The 16,159-nt window shown below is 39.3% G+C and overlaps 1 long non-coding RNA gene across 1 annotated transcript; it reads left to right on the forward strand.

The window, feature by feature from the left end:
* The first annotated feature begins 10,396 nt into the window (after positions 1 to 10,396).
* LOC124451799 lies at positions 10,397 to 12,726 on the forward strand. Its single transcript, XR_006950676.1, has 3 exons — positions 10,397 to 10,436; positions 10,680 to 10,751; positions 12,696 to 12,726. It is a non-coding gene; the product is annotated as an uncharacterized LOC124451799 (long non-coding RNA).
* Positions 12,727 to 16,159: the final 3,433 nt, after the last annotated feature.

A 16,159-nucleotide genomic window follows, 5' to 3' on the forward strand; every position in this document is an offset into this window, starting at 1 on the left:
TACAAGTACATACCACTGACATACGAGTACATACAAGTGACATACGACTATATACTGGTCAACAAATGAGAAACAACACAATTTCTTCAGTGCATTGATATTTGCGTTTACTTTTCGTTGTATTTGTGTGGACTTTGGGCAACCTTTTGATGGATTTAAATGCTGAAAAGGTATTTTACTTTCATACTACATTCATTTGTATGTTTCAGTTGAATTTGTTATAGATATTTTGTCGATGCGATTTGCCAGTATTTGAGCGCTTTTTGAAACACTTTTACCTAGGAAATACATATTTATGAAAGCGATTATACATTCATTTTGACTCTGAAGATGACTTCATATAGCACGTTTTCAAGGCATTTTTTACATGTTGTATATTTAATCGCTTTCATAAATATGTATTTCCTAGGTGAAAGTGTTTCAAAAAGCGCTCAAATACTGGCAAATCCATCGACAAAATATCTATAAATAAATTCAACTGAACATACAAATGAATGTAAAATGAAAAGTAAAAATACCTTTCAGCATTTAAATCCAAAATTGGCCCTAAAGTCCACACAAATACAAGGAAAAGTAAACGCAAATATCAATGTATTGAAAAAATTGTGTTGTTTCTCATTTGTTGACCAGTATATAGTCGTATGTCATTCGTATGTACTAGTATCTCAGCCGTATGTACTCGTATGTCACTCGTAAGTACTCGTATGTACTCGTGGGGTATAGGGGCTCTGAGGAGGGGTAGTACATTTGGGGTCTGGCTGCTGTACTCTACCTGGTAGGGTGGACGGGCATCACTGGTCCCCACTAATCCCTAAATCTATCATTGTGGCTCCAACTGCCATGCCCCGGTACACCGTCTCAGCAGGCGGGCTAAACCATGTTAGGGGTGTTGTTTACACTGCACCACTGGGCGGAAGAGCAGCGACAGGCAGCCAACGTCCAGGGAGGAGGGTCCACAGGAGTGACCCAACGACCAAGTGTAGCAGAAGGAAACCTGCTTCAAACCCATGAAGTGTCCAGGCGTGCTGGAGTCTGTGGAGCGTAAAGACCCTGGCTCTACGGACACCCGAGCATCCAGCAGCCATGCTCCACCCATGGATAAATAGTCGTACTGCCTTGTGGGCATCTTCGGGAGAAGAAAAGGCTAAGGAGTAAACCTGACAAAAATCCGGAGTGGGGCCCCCAAGGCAGTCAGCTGACATAACCTGTCATCTTTCTGGCAGCTCCTGCAGCCGAAGTGATTCCAAACTGTAGCACTATGTGTTCCTTTGGACTACATCATCTAGGCCGAGAGGGGTGTCTTGGAGTTTGGGTAGTGCTGGACTTCCATACTACATGTTCAGGAATCAGTACGCCACACCCCATACACTGAAACGAAACCCTGGGACGATGGGCAAGTGGTGACGGTGGCAGGCACAGGATGGTGCTGGGAGCTGCTAGCCACAAACCTGCACTAAGGAGGCCAAGGCGTATATTCGGTCGTTCTTCTCCTACGTAGGCAAGGGCGGAGTCCGGTAGATACCTTGGTGACGGAGCAGCCCTAATTAGGGATAGCACTGCTCCCCCCTGGGGGAGGGGTCTAAAAAGGTGACCTAAACAAAGCTTGCCTCCTCACTCCCTGCCAGCATACCGCAGCTGGCTGGGCATCCAATCACGTTGTCGAAACTAAAACAACAAACGAACCTCCGGCAGAAAAGCACGGAAAACTATGCAGTTTGCAGCATGGAATGTAAGAACTTTGATGGGCACCAAGAACAGCAAGAGACCAGAACGCATGAAAGCAATTGTTGGCCACGAACTGTCGCGATATAACATCGACATCGCTGCCTTGAGCGAGACCAGACTTGCGGAAACAGGTGACCTCACAGAAGTTGGTGCTGAATACATGTTTTACTGGAGCGGCAAGGGGAAGGACGAGCCTAGAAAGGCTAGCGTGGGCTTTGCCATCCGTACAGCTCTTGTCAGCAAGCTTGAAACACTCCCGAAGGGAATCAGCGATAGACTCATGACCCTGCGCATCCCGCTGGCTGGCAACACCCACCTGACAGTCATCAGCGCCTACGCCCCAACGATGATGTATGCTGATGAGGAGAAGGAAGCTTTCTACCAGCTTCTTAGCGACACCCTCCACGCAACTCCGGGAGATGACAAGGTACTCCTGTTAGGCGACTTGAACTTCCGCGTTGGGAGAGACAACACTGCATGGCCATCCGCAATGGGTCTTCACGGCACGGGAAAGGTGAACTCCAACGGATTCCTTCTGCTGACTCTGTGCTCCGAGGAAGAGCTGACCATCACCAACACGATCTTCGAACAGCCAGAGACCCACAAAGCCACCTGGATGCACCCCCGCTCTAAACATTGGAACCTGATTGACTTCGTCATCACGAGAAGCCGCGACATCAGCGACATCCTGGTAACCCAAGCAATGAGAGGAGCGAACTGCTGGTCAGATCATGTTATGCTGCGTTGCAAAGCATCTTTCAGGATTGCAGACAAGCACAGGAAACAACCAAGCAGCGTGAAAAAAAAGCTTGATGTGAACAAGCTGAACAGCCCGCAAGTTCAACAAGCTCTCAGTGACGCCCTTTCCCAGAACCTGCAACAGGCAGCACATGCTAAAGGCAGTCCCGACTCAGAGTGGGCAATATTCAGTGACACAGTCTACAGCACTGCCGAAACGGTCCTTGGGCACCCCAAGAAAAAGCATCAAGACTGGTTTGACGACAACAACCAGGACATTCTCGACCTCCTGGCAAGGAAAAGAGCAGCCCTTGCAGCCTGGCTGAGTGACAAGTCCTCAGTGCCTAAGCACGAACACTTGAAGAAGGTGAGATGTGAGGCCCAGGTCAAGATCAGACTGATGAAGGATGCTTGGTGGGAGGCAAAAGCAGAAGAACTCCAGAGCTATGCGATCAACACGCCACGAAGCTTTTCTTTAGCGGCCTGAAGTCAGTTTATGGATCTTCCCCCAGCACCATGACCCCAGTTTGAGCGGCTGATGGGACCCTGCTAACAGACAATGCGCTTATCTTTGAGCGTTGGACAGCCCACTTCAGCCAGCTACTAAACAGGCCATCCTCCATTGACGAGCAGACACTCCAAGACCTTCCACAGCGACCTCTGATTCTCACCCTAGATGAGATACCAGCGAGAGAGGAGACACTGAAGGCCATCAGCAAGCTTCAGACTGGTAAAGCTACAGGGCTAGATGGAATCCCTCCTGAAAGCTACAAGGTGGGAGGTGAGGCTATCGTTGACCGGCTGATCAGTCTGATTCAAAACTTTTGGGAGAAGGGAAAGCTGCCTCAAGTCTTCAAAGACGCCAACATCATACACCTGTATAAGAACAAGGGCGAGAAGGCTGCTTGCGACAATCACAGAGTCATCTCCCTCCTCAGCATTGCAGGAAAAATCCTGGCACGTGTCCTGCTGAACAGGATTACCGAACACCTAGTGGACAGCGTGGTCTCAGAGAGCCAGTGTGGCTTCAGGCAGAATAGAGGTATAGTGGACATGGTGTTTGCAGTCAGGCAACTGCAGGAAAAGTGAATCGAGCAGAATCAAGACCTCTACCTGCTCTTCATTGACCTGACCAAGGCCATCGACACCGTCAGCAGACACGGCCTCTGGCCAATCCTGTCTAAACTAGGCTGCCCCCAAGTTCGTTAGAGCCGTTCGGTCCTTCCATGATGGTATGATGGCTATTGTGGTCAAAAATGGGGATGTCTTTGAGCCCTTCCCTGTCACCAACAGAGTCAAGCAGGGCTGCGTCCTGGCTCCCACACTCTTCAGCCTGCTGTTTGCCGAGATGCTGTCAGCTGCACAACCCCAAACCAGTGCCAGCATCAGGATCAGATACAGGATAGATGGACGTTTTTCGATCTACGTCGTCTGAAGGCCAAGACCAAAGTGCGTAAAGCCCTGGTCCGCAACTTCCTCTTTGCTGACGACTGTGCGCTTGGCGCCCACTCTGAAGAAGACTTGCAATGCCTGGCAGATTGTTTCTCCACCGCTGCTAAAGCCTTTGGTCAGACAATTAGCATCAAGAAGACTGAGGTCATGTACCAAGCAGCCCCTGGTGCTAGCAAGCCAGAACCAGTCATTGAGATTGACGGTGCCCAGATGAAGAATGTGGAGGACTTCACCTACTTTGGTAGTTGCCTCTCCTCGTCTGGGACCCTTGACAGGGAAATTTCCTGTCGACTGGCAAAGGCTAGCAGTGCCTTTGGACGTCTTTGGACAAGAGTGTGGCACGAGCGGGGCTTCACGCAGAAAACAAAAGTCGCAGTCTACAGAGCTGTGGTACGGACATTGCTCCTATACGGCTGTGAAACGTGGACCTGCTATCGCCGCCACATCAAAAAACTGGACCAGGCTCATCTCCGCTGTTTGCGCAGACTCCTGGGTATCCACTAGGAGGACCGTGTGACCAACCAAGAGGTCCTTCGCTGTGTCGCCCTGACTGGAATCGAGGCCTTGATCATGCAGTCCCAGTTGAGATGGTCAGGCCACGTGATGCGCATGGAAGACAGCCGTCTTCCATAGCAGCTTTTCTGTTCTGAACTTGCCAGCGGCACAAGAAAGCAGGGAGGCCAGATCAAGCGCTACAAAGACTCCCTGAAGCAGTCCCTGAGGGCCTGCAACATCACCGTCGATGGTTGGGAAGGACTGGCTGCCAACCGTACTGCCTGGGGGCAGTCTACACTGTACGGAGTCAAGGCCGTCGAGGACCGTCGACTTGAGCAACTTGATGCCAAACGCCAGGACAGGAAGGACAGGAGAGAAACCCTGCTGCTGCCGTAGCCTGCCCGGTGTGTGGAAGAATCTGCGCATAGGACTTCGGGATACGCTCAAATATAAGGCGCCACTGACGTAGCCACTCGCTTCGCTACGGACTTCCATTATATAATTAATGTACTCGTATGTCACTCGTATGTACTCGTATGTACTCGTATGTACTCGTGTGGTGTTTTAGTCACGATCCTCAGCAGAAGGCAAAATATTCTCCTTGCCTGTATTTGTGTGCTATTCGTATTCTTCCTTTTGTTTTTTGCTTTTGCGGCATCCAATTTAATTAAAATTATAAGTTACAGTTTCTTTAAATGACCATTATTGAAATAAATTAAGAAACAAAGACTGACAAGGAATTTGATATTTTGATGAAAAAATTTTTCGTTTGATATTTGATGTCTTCAAGAAGTGAATCTCAGAATTGAATTTCCAAATTGAAAAAGAACTTTAGATGTGCGTCGACTCTTTTAAAGATACAAATAAATGCGTGTCTTTTGTCTGATTTCTATGGACATGATAATTGTATGTTTCACTTCAAAATTATGAGTCGCCTTTATCTAATGTGATTCATGTTGAAATTTTTAACATATTTTTTGTCTTGTGATTAGTCTCTTGTGAAAATTGATTAATGTCGAAACTTATGTCCTTATGTGTTCCAGTCTTAGTGTAGATTGATCTTTTGTATAATTACAATAGTTATGTTGCTGTATATAAAAATTAAAGTATTTATCACAACGAATCCAGTGCAGTGTCTTCATTCCGTACTATTCACTATTGTAAAGTATTTTGTGGGATTTGTCTCTTCTTACTCCTGTTACACCATTCGCTTATCATTAAAGAAGATTGAACATTCAATTATGCAATTTTACTTAACAGTAGAACAGTAGAATATTCATTAACTTGAAGGAAGAATCAAGAGCACCAGTAGGCAATAGCATTTATTTATACTGCTTAACAATTGGGGATATTCAAGTCGCATTAATGCGCATTCAATTCAAGAAAAGTTTGAATCATTTGGATAAGAAGACATTTAAATAAACAAATGTATATGTTGTGCAACGGATGGTGTGTTTTAATAGGTATAAACTGTTGCACATTAACTGTTGAAATCGCGACACTGCACTTGTCTTTTCTTACAAAGTATGTATATACATGTTGTGCTATTGATTGTTGACTGCTGCTCTTGATGATAAATATTCTACAGCACTATTGATAAGTCAAAACATGTAATTGAATGTCCCATGCTGTTAGGTGATGAGCAAATGATATATTTGAAGAAATGTGTTAAATTAGTTTTTTCTGGTTATTTGCTAGGAATAAATGTCTGCAAAGCAGAAACAGATGAGGAAACGCCAATTCAAATTCTATAGAGAAAGCCGCCAAATTCATATCATCTCGCACAGCCCATGTTAAGCAAACTTTCATATTGGCAAGGCATAGCTTACACGGAACAATCTTAACTATTCACAGCAAAACTGAGAGGAGAATTTTTGTACATATACCATTTATATTATTTTGCAAAAAGTTATCATTCAAACTGCTGGCAGCCTTTGTAACAAATAGAATTCACTTTTTGGTGTTGATGTTTACTTACGTTTTGACAGCGTTGACTCTAAAGATGACTACCGCTAAGGTTGTCGAAACGTAAGTTAAATTCAACACCAACAGTACTTCTCAGGACTCTACTAACTTGGACAATTTACATGTGTAAACATGTAGATTGTCCAGGTTCGTAGGAATCCTGATGAGAGTAAATACTTCTGATTAGGATTTACAAAACAATTTGGAACATAACATAAAGATATTAGGTTTAGCAGTGACGTAGCAAGTTTGGTCGTGTTATGTAAATTTTTCAGTGTTCACTTACTGTAAAAACAATAGGTTTCTAAAGAAATGAATAATGATAATGATCTAAATTTTACATAGCACGACCAAATTTGAAGGTTGACTACGAATTTTGTCAACATTTTAAATAGTACAACATCAGTAATATTTTTATTTGAATATATTAAATTGAGTACTAAGAACAAAAGTAATAAACAAAAAGCAAATCGAAATTAGTCGCGAGTTCGAAACAAACAATCCATGGCGGCCGTTGCCTCAAATTTCCGCCTCTGAACGATAGTGTAACAAGTAAAACACTTCAAAGGACATTTCGCAACAAAATCAAAATTTTGAAATAAAAGGGAGATTTCATAACTACATGTCAGTATTTTCCGTCTAAAGATGATATTTGATGACTTAAGGGGAAATACATGCTCTAACCAGGGGCGGATCTAGGATTTTTCAAACATCAGTCATAAAACGTCGAAGGCGCTCCGCACCTGGGGGGGGGTCTGAGGCGTTCTCCCCTGAGAAATTTTGAATTTCAGAGCCTTGAAAATGCCATTTTCAGCGTTTTAGAGTAATACAAAATATATTTGTGGGCATCGTTTTTGCGTAAAAACAAAACATTTTGCTTACGTTTTTTTCAAAAAAAAAATGAAGTGAACAATACTTGAATGTTTTGCCAAATATTTAGGCTCATTATTATGCCAAATATATGGCTCATTAGCATGTCTAGGAACGTAAAATTTATTTTACAATAATGCTATTCAAAAACAGATATAGTCTTTAAAAATTTCTACCAAGTTGTCAGGCATAGACCCCTAGAAACCCCATTCAAACCTCTATGTAATGAATTTAGTTGTTAGAAATTTGGTACTACAAGTGACTGTTCATAGATATAGAAAAGCTCAGACTTCAAACCATGCAAGTTTATTGTAACTCTTTACCCATCTCCACATCAGTGCCAGCAAATTCACCTTTGAGAAAAACTCAAAATTTTTTCTGCCAAAGGTTAAGCAAAATTATCAGAGTGAAAATTTGCAGTTAAGGACAGCTTAATGCCATAAATGTTTATTAGGCATTTCACTAGACTATAATCTCCTGTAAGTATATGCAAGGTGTGCTATATAGCAATCACTAGTAGCATTGTATTTGCAAATACAAACAGAATGTAACCAACATGTCTTTAATTATATAATTACATGAATGTTAAAATTGGTTCATGTGTCATGCTTGCTGGTTATGATAAATATCTTTTCATATGATCAAAGCTTGTTTAAATGTAAATCAGAAATAATTTAGTTTAGAAATTATAATGATCATCAGAAAAATTACCTAGTGATCATGAAAAATATTTGCTGTTTTGCCAAATTTCAAGGTTTATCTGCATACATAGAAAGGCATTTTTACTTTATAGAAAATGCTTTTCATACATCAATAGCCCTTTGGAATATATGGCAAACAATCTGGTATGAGCCGTAGATTGACAGACCTTTACATCTCTACATGAGGTGTTCAATTAGAAAAGGGGACAATATGTGACATGGGACAACATTCCATGTATGTGAAATACTCAGGTTTAATACCATTCCAGTCAAATTGTCAAAATAAAAAGCTTCATGGATCAGAAGACTCAAAATCACAGGTTATAGTAAACAGCTTCTCATGTAATCAATCTTAGTTTTCTCAAATCTTAAACAATATGTAGTATAACTGTCCAATGATTGAATGATCAATGATCATAAACTGAAAAACCCCAAACATTTGTTTGTCCTGCAAGTAAATAATAGTATGGCGCCTTATGGCTACAGATTTTTTGTCCATTGAAATATATTTGCAGGAATGTAGGATTTCGCTGCCGTATAACGGCCACAATTCCTCAAGCACTAAAGAAATCATAGCTAAAAGTCCTTCGTCAACAACAATTTTAGAAGCATCGATCTGCTCACCACACGCCATATAGACATAAATCGCATCACACACTCGCATAATTGACTTTGATATATTACATTCATGCATACACTTCACTTGTCCTTTACTTACGATTTTGGATGTAAATTTCTGCTGATAAAACTCAAAACAATGTTGGCTTTGTTTTGAACATCAATGACTGAAACGTCGCTCGCGAGATCGTCTTTGCCAAGCATTTAAAATATATCCATAAATTTCCACCCTCTTGAAAAAATTCACATTTTGGACAGCAGCATTCATGTCAAAATATGAATTTGTAAAAGATTTCCATAAATTCCATCTGATTGTAGTTTAGTTTCTATCATGCTTATAAAAATTACTATAAAACGATCAAACATTCAACTCAGACAGTGAGCTTGACTATGTTAGTTCAGTTGGCTATCAGTCGAAATCCGTCAAACCAATCACAATAAAGCAAAAATTCAAATGAACCAATTGTAAGATAGCAATTGGACTCCCTTATACGTCCGGCCACCCTTATTATCAGTCGAGACCATTCCAGACTGTCCACTGATCTGGCTATTGACCAATAAAATAAGCGTTTTTGACGTTCATAGACTCCTTTATCCGTCGAACCAGTCAAGCCACCCCGCTTATCAGTCGGTTATTCCAGGTCAATTAAAATTCAACTGATCTGGTTACCAACGAGATATTCATTAGATTAGTCATTAGTTTTCAATAATAAATAATGCGGGATTTTTATCACGAAGTAAATGCGATAAGAAAATAAGAATAATTAATGAATTTTTAATTAATATGAATAGGTAATTTTTGAATTTCAAACATCAGTCGCGCGACGGATTTGACATACTCTAGATCCGCCCCTGGCTCTAACATATTCACACAGATTTCTTTTTACCTCACAAGGAACTTTTCTCTTTTCCAACACTTCAATATACAAGTATTCCAGTTTACATCACAGTTTGGGGAATCCAGGATTATGGCAACCACAATTAAGCGAATCATGGTCGGATAAAAAGTACCTTCAAACACTCGAAGATGTAAACGAGCATTGCTCAAGCTTTGCTTCTTTTTCATGATTTGAATATTTGTTCTAAAGTTTCGTAAGAAATGTTTGTTTACGAAATTCACCCGTCAAAAACCAATCTACCCATGCTGACTGTATTTGTCCACCCGTTGCTCGGTTCTATAGTTGACCATTTATTTTTGGAAGTCGTAAAGAAAACACAAATTTCTTTAAAAAACGATATTTCGTTTCTCTTATTTATTGGGTTCGCATTGCTTTTGATAAAGACACTTTGAATTTTCGTGAAATACTTGCTGTAATAAGTTTCCTGTTTATCTTTGGAAAATATCCAATATTTGACCAATGTAAACAACCAAAAGCAACAGGTTTGTCAAACAGGTTTATTGGATTCAGTCGTGACAAAAAAATGACATCGTTATCATAAAATTCATTTTTTGGCTTTCTATTTTGTGCAGATTAAAAACGTTGATGTAGGAAGCATGAAGTGGACAGGCTGACATGTACAGTAGATTTTTGTTCGTATTACTTCGTATTTTGTTTGTATTCTATCGAGTGATATCACTCTATATGGATTATTTAAGGACTCAAGATTGTATATCAGAGTGATTATAAAAACCGGATAATAAAATGTACAACGAGTGGAATAGTAATAAATGTTAATAATTAATAATACATATATGTTTATAATTTTTAAAGGACATCAATTAAAGTTGGATGATACGCGTAATCAACTACGCGTCACAGAAAATTATGGCGCCCACCCGAAAAATAATCACGGTTTGGCAGAAATTTTACCTGATGTGGAAGGTTTAAAAAGAACGGCTGAATTCAAATGAGCTGTCATTGTTGTGTGCAGGTCATGTATGTATATCGAGTGCGCGTTCACTTAATGTCTCACATAATCGCACAGATATTGAAGCTCTTCTTTCTTCTTGTACGTAGGAGGGGAGGGTGGGAACTGTGCATTAAACTTTAATCCTTATATTTTGATAGTCAATTTTAATTGAAACTGGCGTATTCTTAATTCCATCTATGTTATTATGATGGAAATCATTTTTTATTTCAGTGGTGGTTATTTTTGATATCTCTAATCTTGCAGATCGCGTTAATCTGTCCAAATGGTTTATGTATTTCAGTGCATCTAAATGCTGTGTTGCTCTCTGGATCAGAGGTAAGTAAGCTCGTTTATAGCAAAAGTATAAGCGACAATTTTTCTGCATGCAAGCAAGAATATGGCTCTTTACAATCACACGATTTACAAAAATGTTGTACATAAAGATTGAAATTGTTAGTCTACGTATGTGATCTACATACAATCTTTCATCAATGAGATCTCCAATTCAGCAACCCGTTTTTCAAACTTTGTCAAATCTTTTGGATGCAACAAAACACATTGAAATATCGCAAGCGTAACTTCCGGTGAAACAGCGCACTTTGATTGGTTCAGAAACATTTTTCCATGTATATACGAGTCGAAGAAAGAGCACTTGTAAATGGAGTTTTATTATCTTGACGACACAATTTCAAACGATTTATTTTTTAAAATAGTAGAGAGAGTCGTGCTTGGCGTAAATCAAATTTGGGTGATAAAACTTAATGCCCAACATAAGGCTTTAAATTGAGCCAAAAGTATAGCAGATTCAAAAATGGAATTTATTGTAGCGTTTTGTCTTTACTTAAGAAATCTTCAGACAGTAATGAATATTATTCCATCCTTAATAGGATATGTTACTTATATGTAAATAATCTTATTTACATAAGCTGTTAGAATACAAAAGGAGACAGCGTCGAATACATTACATAAATTACAAAGTTAGGAGGCACAACAAATTGCAATTAAAATGGATAGCGTGGAATAGAACTCTCTACGACGTTAGGTGAAGGCTTGTGATTAGGATGTTCTCATGAATGGAGAGTTTGTATAGATCGTGAGAAGAGAAAATTATTTTACAGTCGTCAATATGGTGGTGTTTCCACATGTGTTTATGTGAGCAAAATTGCTCGATTACGTAGGGCGGAATATTAGTTACCTGTGAGCGTTGCAGCTGCCACACTTGAATAATTACACAAATGGAAAATTCATCCCTTCCGTTTACCGCAAACCTATACCCTCACTAATCTCTTCACTAACTTCTACAACTTCGTTCCACTTAGTTAAAGATGTTCACTAGCTTCATGTGTATTTCATCAAATCTCTCTCGAAAACTTTTCCACAGAGAACTCTAATTTGCAAAAAAAAAGTTAATCGTCAAAAGCGGTTCCTTTCCGCATATATGACCAAATGACACGTCGCTTTCTCATTAACACATCAATTCTAATAGAATACACTCCCCGAAAAGCCGAACATGTTTAATTCATCATACATTTATTATACCGTAAACCTGTAAAATAAAAAAGCTCAATTCAAGAGCGTGTCTTGGTTATTTTGGCGTTTATTAATTATATTCAGTAACGATCACGTTGGAAGATTTTGGTTTTTTGATAAGGGGTGTGAGGGTTCGGGTTAAGGTGTTCATATACTGATCTATGCTAGTTAAACTTTATTATTATAATAGTAAATAGTAAATTTTACTGTATAGTTTAGTCCGACACAATTTGTTGTATTCAGGGCTTAAACTTTTGCTAATGACTGTCAGTAAAATTGAATTTACTGTTGGTGAAGTTGATAGTCAAAAACTTAAAATACGTTATGGGAGCAATATAATTTTTGTCGTTGAGCACTTGAAGTCATTAACCTGTTTGCCGTGTTTGCCCACTTTAGATGCATTATTTGTGCTTCGTGGCTTCGTATAAACAGAGGAATTTCTTTAAAATGTCAAAAACTTTATCTTCTATAACATTGCTTCGTCAACCAATCCACGGCATCCAAATTTCCTAACACATTTAAAGTATTATTGTTGATTCGTAAAGGATAGGATTTGACGCAAAACAAATTCTTTAAAATGTTGAATAACTGGGGCAGATGGCATGAGTGTTTGTATATACTCAATATGGCACTGCACATTTGAGGAAGCCGACAGCCTTGGCCAGTAGTTGCAAGTAAAACCTTGCGAGAGCCACAACTCTTTTGTTCGTCTTACTTGTATGTATCTTAATTTTTCTCTGTTTGTTTAAGGTGTATTTCTGTAGTCGCCTTATTGTGTCAGTTTTTTAATTAATAAAAGAACAAAGGTAAGATGTTATGTAGTTCATAGTAAAACGAAAGGTTTCTTTGTCTTCGATGCTATGTTAACATTGAATACTACAAATTATTTCTTCGACTGAGTTTGGCAGATAAGTGTTAATACAAACACCGCACAACTTCCGCCAACAACGATTTGATTCATATAGTAAATGGAGAGATTTTTTCATTTACTACAATTCATCCATGCTTGATGTAGGATTCGGGACAGGTTATTACATTCATATTTTGATTCATATATTATCATATTTTTCGCTCAAATCTCTCAACTACATCAAAAACAAACCCTATTCCACTGTTCTGTAAATAATTCTGTCCTTCAGCAGCACCTGCGAAACATTAAAAATAAATCCGCTTGAGATTTTCAATACTTATGGAATATTCATTGTCATCAAGTACTCTACCATTAACTGCAAACAAAGGAGTAACGCCAAGCTTTAAAAATGTAAAAAGTTGCAAAATATTTCCACGATTTTCTGTGATATTTCTGTAAATTTTTATAAAAGAATTTAAGCAATCTCAAGATAACGTTGAAACCCAAAACTACTTAGCTGCCCTTAATATCGATGTTCATTTATTTCATGAGCTCTTCCTCATCTAACACCCTTTTCAACATTATTTTTTTGGTCATTATCTTTTAAAATTTTTAGTTTATTTAGTTAATTTTTCAACTGTAAATTTTTGAATTTGTAACCTGCGCAATTTAGCTGTTATATAGCTGCTAATGTGTTTAATTTGATGAATTAAAAATTCGAATGAAAATCCAATACGGGTATAGCTATAGAGACAACATGGGTATAGCTATACAGCTATAGAGGCTGCGTAAGAAGAAATTGTAAAGTACTTTATGATTTCATAGGTTTTTTACAGGTATCATGGCATAACGGGAAATTGAAATGAAATAGCTAATGGGAAGCTCAGCATGCACAAATGTTATTTTTATATTCAGAGAAAGAATTTTAACATCGTCTTGGGTTTTTAATCTATTGTATCTAAAATAATTGATTTGCTTTGACTTTAATTTGATCTCGCTTTCTTCGCTTCCTTAGCGCTATCCACTAAAAAGCAATTTTTCATCTTTCAATAAATCTCTTAAAACACAAGTTGAAATTTAGACTGAACCGAATAAGAAGAATCGAGCATAAATTGAAAGAAAACCAAGTTTCATTATTTAAAAAAAATTAAAACCACTCATATATATAACAGTTACAGTCGCTACCTTTAATGATCGTTCGAAATGTATACTAACAAATCTTTGGACGGAATAAACAAGATGTCTTCGCCTTTGATATGTATATTTTACTGAAGTATGATTGACATGTGTTTCTTTTCTATTTTGCATTTATAATTATTAGTCTAATCTTTCTTACACTCCCAGGGTTGACATAATAAAATGTTGTCAACAAACAAAACAAAAAACAAAACTATTTTTAGCTAAGAATGTACAGTTATTTAGAACTTTTTTGTTATTCTGCAATCTTCGCAACTGTCCTGTTTATTCCCGCGCTGCGTTGTGGTCGATCAGTTGGACGAAGCACTTGTTCTTCTTCGCCGTACTTATCGCTCTCTACTCTTTCGTTACTGTCTTCTTCCTGATGAACCTCAATTGGAATAAGCTGCCTGATAGAACTTCGCAACAAATGTGAATGACTAGAATCTCCACGAAGGACTCTGACTTGTGCAGCTCATGTAATTCTATCGTCACCTTGTAACTGTTGTTCAACTTTCGCCACCTTCCAAAAGATACGTTTTGTTTGATCGTTGCGAATAATGACGATATCTCCAACTGCTATTTTGGGATTTTGATTACCTCTTGATTTTGAAGTGTATTGCTCTCGTAAGGCTAAAAGATACTCGTTTCTCCATTGAAGAGTAAAACGTTGCAGCAAATTTTTGTGATGTTTCGCCTTTCTCGTCAAGGATTGATAGGTGCTCTGAATTTGAAAGTGCTCACTGTTTGGCATGGTCGTTATTCGTCTTCCATACACCAAGTGCGACGGGCTTAGCGGAAGAGATACAGCTTCTTCATCGTCGTACACGTAGGTTAGGGGTCGTGCATTTATTACGCCCTCGATTTCAACCACAATAGTATGCAACTCGTCGTAGGTTAGATTGGTTCTACCAACTACCTTTCGCAACGTACGTTTCACGTTTTGAATTTAAACGTTCCTAGAAGCCTCCCCAGCAAGGACCTTTTCGACGATAAATTGCCATGTAATCTGATGGTTTGCAAGATAGCATAACACTTCCTCAAAACGACATAACTTGCGAATTTCTAAGCATGCAGCTCGAAAAGTCTTAGCATTATCAGATATAAGAAGAGCTGGCAGTGCTCGTCGACTAGCGTATCAGCGGAACGCGCGGAGAAAGGCTGGAACGCTTAAGGAAGGAGTGAGCTCCAGATGAATGGCTCTAGTAGACGCACACGTAAACAATAGAATATACACCTTTGTTGGATTATCCGACAAATTATTCCTTTTGCAACTCTCTCGTACAAACAACGGTCCTGCAAAGTCCAAACTTACGTTTGTGAAAGGGGGATCATCCGACACTCTGCCAACAGGAAGATCTGGAGGAAGCGTTCCCCATAAGGAAGACCTTCGGCTTTACGACAAACGACACATTTCCTGACGATTTTCTTTACTGCTTCTCGAATACGAATTTTCCAGAAGTGCTCTCTAATGATTGTTAGTGTATCACGAATCCCGCTGTGCCTCACATTGTGGTGAACCTCGCATATTAATAACTCCACAAATCTTGATTCCTTTGGAAGAATTACAGGATTTTTGCTCTCCAGATTTAGCGACGAATTCTTCAGTCTCCCATGGCACCGCAGCACGTGATCACCGTCGAAAAATAACCCAAATTGCTTAACATAAGTAGGTATTGAAGAATTCGCATTCTTTGACAAAAGGAATAATATTTGTTTTTCAAAAGATAGTTGTTGAATAGACCTTATCCATAGCAGCTGCGCCTTCCTTATTTCGTCTGAGCTTAGTTCTTCTGAGGTTGTGAGTTTGTTTGTTGTTTGCTCGCACCGTGGCATCTTCTTTAACATGTTGATGAATCTCATTACATAAGCAGTTATTGGAAGAAGTTTCTTCATAGAGCTATAACGAGTAATGTAGATTGCTTTGTTAAGATCTGGCATGGCTCGTTGTTCGATTTCATTCTAAACTAGTGATCTCACGACATTCGGATGCTCCTTTACAATTTCCCTTAGAGCTTCGTCACTTTCTGAGAGGTCGCCAACTGGACGTTTTGGCCACTCTTCTTCGCCCCTTGCCAAGAATTCGGGTCCATTGAACCATAAGGAAGAATTCGAAAGTAGTTGCCCAGAAATACCCCGTGAGGGTAAATCTGAAGGATTAAGTGATCCAGTACAAGAGTTCTAAGAT

This window comes from Xenia sp. Carnegie-2017, unplaced genomic scaffold (genome assembly GCF_021976095.1).
Source record: "Xenia sp. Carnegie-2017 unplaced genomic scaffold, XeniaSp_v1 HiC_scaffold_24, whole genome shotgun sequence".
Taxonomy (NCBI): domain Eukaryota; kingdom Metazoa; phylum Cnidaria; class Anthozoa; order Malacalcyonacea; family Xeniidae; genus Xenia; species Xenia sp. Carnegie-2017.